At 46.3% G+C, this 6,000-nt stretch overlaps 1 protein-coding gene across 1 annotated transcript in view; it reads right to left on the bottom strand.

The window, feature by feature from the left end:
* RCAN2 (regulator of calcineurin 2) overlaps nucleotides 1-2,122 on the bottom strand; it is a 279,465-nt gene extending 277,343 nt beyond the window's left edge. Inside the window, 1 exon segment of the mRNA NM_001314032.1 lies at nucleotides 1,916-2,122. The gene's annotated coding sequence lies outside the window, so the exon portion shown is untranslated.
* Between the last annotated feature and the right edge of the window lie 3,878 nt (nucleotides 2,123-6,000).

Genomic DNA, 6,000 nt, shown 5'->3' on the forward strand with positions numbered 1-6,000 from the left:
ACACACACACACACACACAGGGACTACATAGCACACAGTAGATACTTAAATTAACTGCTGAATAAACTGAGTGGATGGCACAGAAAATAAAAGGAATGGGAAAATGAGACCTCAGCAAACTAGCAAAGTTGATCTCAATAAAGCTAATTTCTATAATATATATGACTAATGCCAATGATTATGCAAGTAGTTTTTTAAAAAGTGTGATGTGTACTTGCAAATGACAGAACTCTCAAGTTCCCACTTATGCTTGTTAACCCTTCCTCGCTGGAGAGAGGGCCACCTCCTCCCAGACTTCCTTTGGTTCTGCAGCAGCTGCAAACAAGGCATTCTGAAAGCTCTTGCAATCTTCTAATTTTAGTTGAGGTCATGTTCCCTCATAAAATGCTAGGAACGGGCCTCAAGTAGTAGGTGCTCAATAAATGCTGATTTGGTTTGCAGTGGATTTGAAAGCAAAGAGCAACTCACATTTTAGACTAATGCAACACACTGATTGTACTTAAGATAATAGCTCTAAGGCTAAAGAAAATCAATGTGGAGACTGAAAAGCGGCCAAACGTTCGTTCACTCCTCTGCCTTGCTCCACAGTCAGTGCTTATCTGCTTCTTGATCCTTTCTGGCTTCTAGGCTTTTCCTACTTCATTGTGTTCCTGGAATGGAGCGGGCCAGTTAGCAAGTGTTTCCCTGTGCTTGCGATATATTTGTTGTGTTTCGTGCTGATGTAATAGGTGTTAAAAATTGAGATGTGTTATTAAAAAATATACTAGCTTTCCTAGAGCCTCAGCAAGTGTTTCCCTGTGCTTGCGATATATTTGTTGTGTTTCGTGCTGATGTAATAGGTGTTAAAAATTGAGATGTGTTATTAAAAAATATACTAGCTTTCCTAGAGCCTCGCCTCTGCAAGACAGGTGGGATTCTGCCTTAGGGAAGAGAGAAAGGTGGACTGGAATGCTCTAGCATCTTTCCTCTCCAATTGTGGGACATAGGTTAAAGGGAGCTCGGAAACTTTTGTTTTTACTAAAAGGATACTTAAAAAATAAAATAAGCTTTGGCAGCAGACTCATTAAACGTCCACTGAACACTTCCACCCTAATGTAGGAAATAAGAAAGATTCAAAGCATGTACTCTGCTGTAATTCACTTTGGGATGAGAGAAAGACAGCAGTGCCTTGGAGAATAAATCATTAACTAAAAGTCAAACCGAGACACCCTGGAAACCAGTGAGACGGGGAGGCAGGAGAGGGATCAGGCGGCTGGGGTTTGCCTGTTTTCCCTCCGGTGACTTCTAGAGCGAAGCATCCCACGGGCAGGAGGAACTCGGCACGCTGTGCTCCCTTCTATTTCACTTTTCAAACTTGAAGTTATTTTTAGATGACCCAAGCCCGCTAATCCCAGGCAGGACAATTCCCAGCCCGCTGCGCCTCAAAGCACCTTCCCCCTCCCCAGCTCTTTCCTTTAAGTGCTGGGAAAAGAGGCTCCGATTTCCCGTTCGCTCTCTGCGATCTGACCACCTCCCCTCATCCCTTCTCCAAATCTCGGTCCCGGAGATCACAGGCGTCACTCTCGCTCCACCAATTCATGCACCTGCTGCTGCTACTAGAAAGGCGAACCTTTGGGCCACGAGGAATGGGGAAGGGGCTCCTAGAGACCCGCGCCCTCTAGAGGGGGTCAAGGGACCTCGATCCCCACGGCCGCCACCCGGGCCGAGCACTGGATCCGCAGACCACCCCCCACCCCACCGCCACGGCCACCGCACCCGGCCCAGCCCCCGACCCCGACCGCGCTCGGCCGCCCCCCGCCGCGGTCCCCCGACCCCGGCCCGGCCCTGGTGCCGCGCGCAGCCCCGGGCAGGACAGGACAGGACAGGACAGGACAGGGTGCCGGGGCCAGCGGGCCGGCGCCGTTACATAACCGACCTGCTGGGCGTCCGCGATGCGCCGGCAGAGGAGGAGGCGACGGCTGGGCGGTCGGTCGGTCGGTCGGCGGGGCCGGCGACTGCGGGCGCGGCGCGGCTGCTCACCTGGCGGCCGGGCCGAGAGCGCGCGGGGACGGGCGCGGTGCCCGCGGGCCTGGGCGTGGGGCCGTGCGCGGCGCGCCCCGCCTCCCGGGCTCCGGCTCCGGCTCCGCGGGTCGGCGGGTCTCTGCCTCCCGCCCGCTGCTCGCCGCAACCTCCGCCGCCGTCACCCGGGACAAAGCGGCTCCGGGGAGGGGCCGAGCGGGCGGCTCTCGCAGGAGCCAGCGGAGATGGGCGCGCCCCCAGCTCCGACTCATCGGGCCAACCTCCAATCAGACCCCGGGAAACCGAGAGCCCCTGTCTGGCCTCTGCTCCTCTCCTCCCGCCTGGCCCCGCGCCCTTCCCGGTCCCCTCTTCCCGCTCCCCTTCCCGGGCTCCCCCGCTGCCCTTCGCCCGGGTGCCCAGGAGGTGGGCGAAAGGGGAAGACTCTCTGGGGACCCAGCGCAGGACCCTGTCCTCAGGAGTCCCAGCGAGGAGGCTCCTCGGGGTCACGGCCGGGGTGGGGGCCTCTTCGGGGTCGGAGTGGGCAGGGGGCTGATGCTGAAGGTAAGGATAAAGAAACTGACAGAGAAGGAGAGCTGAGGAATACTGGAGCTGATGGAGCACCCCCCTATTCCGGCTAACTGAGGAAAAGTCGAGAAGCCCCTAGAAGGTCCTGGAGCGCCGCGCTGAGTGGGCGCCGGCGCCCTCAGGCTGGCTCCCCGGCCGGGTCCCGCCCTCGCAGCTGAAGGTGCCCTGCGCGGGCCGCGGCTCTGCCAGGTTTCCCAGCCACCAGACCTGGGGACGGAGGGCTTCAGTGACTCCTAGTGTGTGAGAGCCTGTGACTCAGGAGTGGGAGGCTGGTATCCCACAGTGAAAGGTTGACCGTGAAACAGAATCTTAGGTAGATCTGTTGCTCAACAAACTTTAACCCCGTAAAAGTCTCTGCTTTACAAAATAAAGCAGTTCAGAGCTGTAGCTTAGCAGTGCTACCCATAAGGATAGAGTTGAGTCTCATGGTAAGAGAATGCCAAACATGTAAAAGATGATAATAAGGAAAGTGGGAAAAACTGAAGGAAGAAGGGCGGCGAGAGAAGGAGGTGGGGGCGTGCAGACAGACTGGACCTGAAGGAGGGAATGAATAAAGATGCAAATCAGTCTTGTATTCTGTCATGCTTCATAAATAGGCCTTTTTTCCCTTGCGCTATTAATGCTCCTTCTTTCCTGGTAACAGTATTAAAATTGCATTGAAGCAGTTTGTAAGTTTCACAATTATTTCTTTACTTGCCCAGACACCACACTATTTTTTCCATGGTTCACACAGAATTGCGTCCTCTTAACAACAATAAAAAAAAGTAGACCTTGACTCTTCTCTCTGATTAATCTGCATTAAATATAAATAAAGACCGAATTTCAGAGTTGAAAATGACCTCGGGCTCCTACTCCTCCAAACTTTTACTAGATGCATAAATCCATGTATAATCACCGATTAGATGAATTACTTTTTTGGATAGAATTTTCTGGAAAAGCATCCTTATACTAAGCCCTAAATTGCTTTTGTGGGATTTTTCGCTCAGCAGTTCCAGTTCACTTTTTGAAGCTATGAAGACAGAGTACTCTGTGAAGACAGAGTTCCTTTTCCAACTTACTGTTTTCAGAATATGTGAAGATAGCCATCATCACTCACTCAAAGTTCCCATTTCCAAGTAAAACATCCTCAATCCTTTGAACTAAACTTCACAGGAACTACATCCTAGGATCTTCACCAATCTTAAGACCTTCACCTTAATAGGATCTATTAAGTACATATATGTTTACAAATAAAGTTTTCTCGTTATAGAAGTAATATGTTTATTGAAGAAATTTTGCAAAGGTAGAAAAACACAAGATTTAATGTGAGAATTCAGTGACGTAATACATCTAAAGCGTTTAGCACAATGCCTGGCACACAGTAGCACTCAATATATATTAGCAGCCACAAAAATGAACACAGTCATTTTCTTACTACTTAGACACAGATTTTCCTATTTTTTAAACAGACTCTTTTTTTTTAAGGTTCACGGCAAAATTGAGTGGAAAGTACAGAGATTTCTCATATAGACCCTGCCCTCACATACCCATAGCCTCTCTCATTATCAACATCCCCCATGAGAATGGTACATTTGTTACAAAAGATGAATGGACACTGACACATCATTAACCAAAGTCCATAGTTTACACTAGGGTTAACTTTCAGATATTGTACATTCTTTGAGTTTAACAAATATTTAAAGACACACCCACCATTACAGTCTCTTACATGACAGTTTCACTCCCCTAAAAATCCTCTGTGCTCTTCCTATTCATCCTTGCTTCCCCTCTAACCCTTGGAAATCACTGACATTTTAACTGTCTCTGTAGTTTTGCCTTTTCCAGAATGTCATATAGCAGGAATCATACAGCTTACTGTATAGCATTTTCAGACTGGCTTCTTTCGTTTAGCAATATGCAATTACGTTTCCTCCATGTGTTCTGTGGGAACATAAGTTTCAACTCACTTGGGTAAATATTGAGGAGCATGATTGCTGGATCATATTGTACAAATATGTTTGTAAGAAACCGCCAGAAACTGCCTTCCAAGTGGCTACACCACTTTGCATCTTAGCCAGCAATGAATGAGATTTCCTGTTGTTCCACACACTTACCAGCCTTTGATTTTGTAAGCACTTTAGAAATTTGCCTTTCTAAAAAGCTGTAGTGGTAATCTCATTATTGCTTTAACCTAGCTTCCTAATGATATATTGAATATTTTTTTCATTTGCTTATTTGCCATCCACAGATCTTCTTGGTAAGATGTCCAGATTTTTTTCCCATTCCCTAACTGTTTGTTTGTTTTCTTATAGTTTCTTTTTGTTTTAAGAGTTCTTCTATATTTAGATTAACAATCGTATATCAAATATGTATTTTGCTTGCACTGTTGGTGGGAATGTAAATTGATGCAGCCACTATGGAAGATGGTATGGAGATTCCTTAAAAAACTAGGAATAAAACCACCATATGACTCAGCAGTCCCACTCCTAGGCATATACCCTGAGGAAACAAAAATTGAAAAAGACACATGTATCCCACTGTTCACTGCAGCAGTATTTACAATAGCTAGAACACGAAAGCAACCTAGATGTCCATCGACGGATGAATAGATAAAGAAGTTGTGGTACATATACACAATGGGAGATTGTGTATAAAAAGGAACACATTTGAGTCAGTTCTAATGAGGTGGATGAACCTAGAGCCTATTATACAGAGTGAAGTAAGTCAGAAAGAGAAAAACAAATATCGTATTCTAACACATATATACGGAATCTAGAAAAATGGTACTGAAGAATTTATTTACAGGGCAGCAATGGAGAAACAGACATAGAAAATAAACTTATTTTCTAAGGACATGGGGAGAGGGAAAGAGCGGGTGAGATGTATGGAGAGAGTAACATGGAAACTTACATTACCATATGTAAAATAGATAGTCAATGGGAATTTACTGTATGTCTCAGGAAACTCAAACAGGGGCTCTGTATCAACCTAAAGGGGTGGGATGGGGAGGGAGATGGGAGAGACGTTCAAAAGGAAGGAGATATATGTATACTTATGGCTGATTCATTTTAAGGTTTGATAGAAAGCAACAAAATTCTGTAAAGCAATTATCCTTCAATTAAAAAATAAATTTTTTAAAAGTAAAAAAAAACAAAAAAAATGTATTTTGTAAATAATTTGTCCAATTCTGTGATGTGTTTTTGCATCTGCTTGGCAGTGTCTTTTGCTGAGCAAATGTTTTTAAATTTAATGAAGTCCAGTACAGATTTATTTCATGGATTGTGCCTCTGGTGTTTGATCTAAAGAGTTTTCATCAGGGAATTCCCTGGTGGTCCAGTGGTTAAGACTTCACTGCCACGGACCCAGGCTCAATGCCTGGTTGAGGAACTAAGATCCCACAAGCCTCATGGTATGGCCAATTAATAAATTAAAAATATT

This window comes from Bos taurus, chromosome 23 (genome assembly GCF_002263795.3).
Source record: "Bos taurus isolate L1 Dominette 01449 registration number 42190680 breed Hereford chromosome 23, ARS-UCD2.0, whole genome shotgun sequence".
In the NCBI taxonomy this organism is placed as follows: domain Eukaryota; kingdom Metazoa; phylum Chordata; class Mammalia; order Artiodactyla; family Bovidae; genus Bos; species Bos taurus.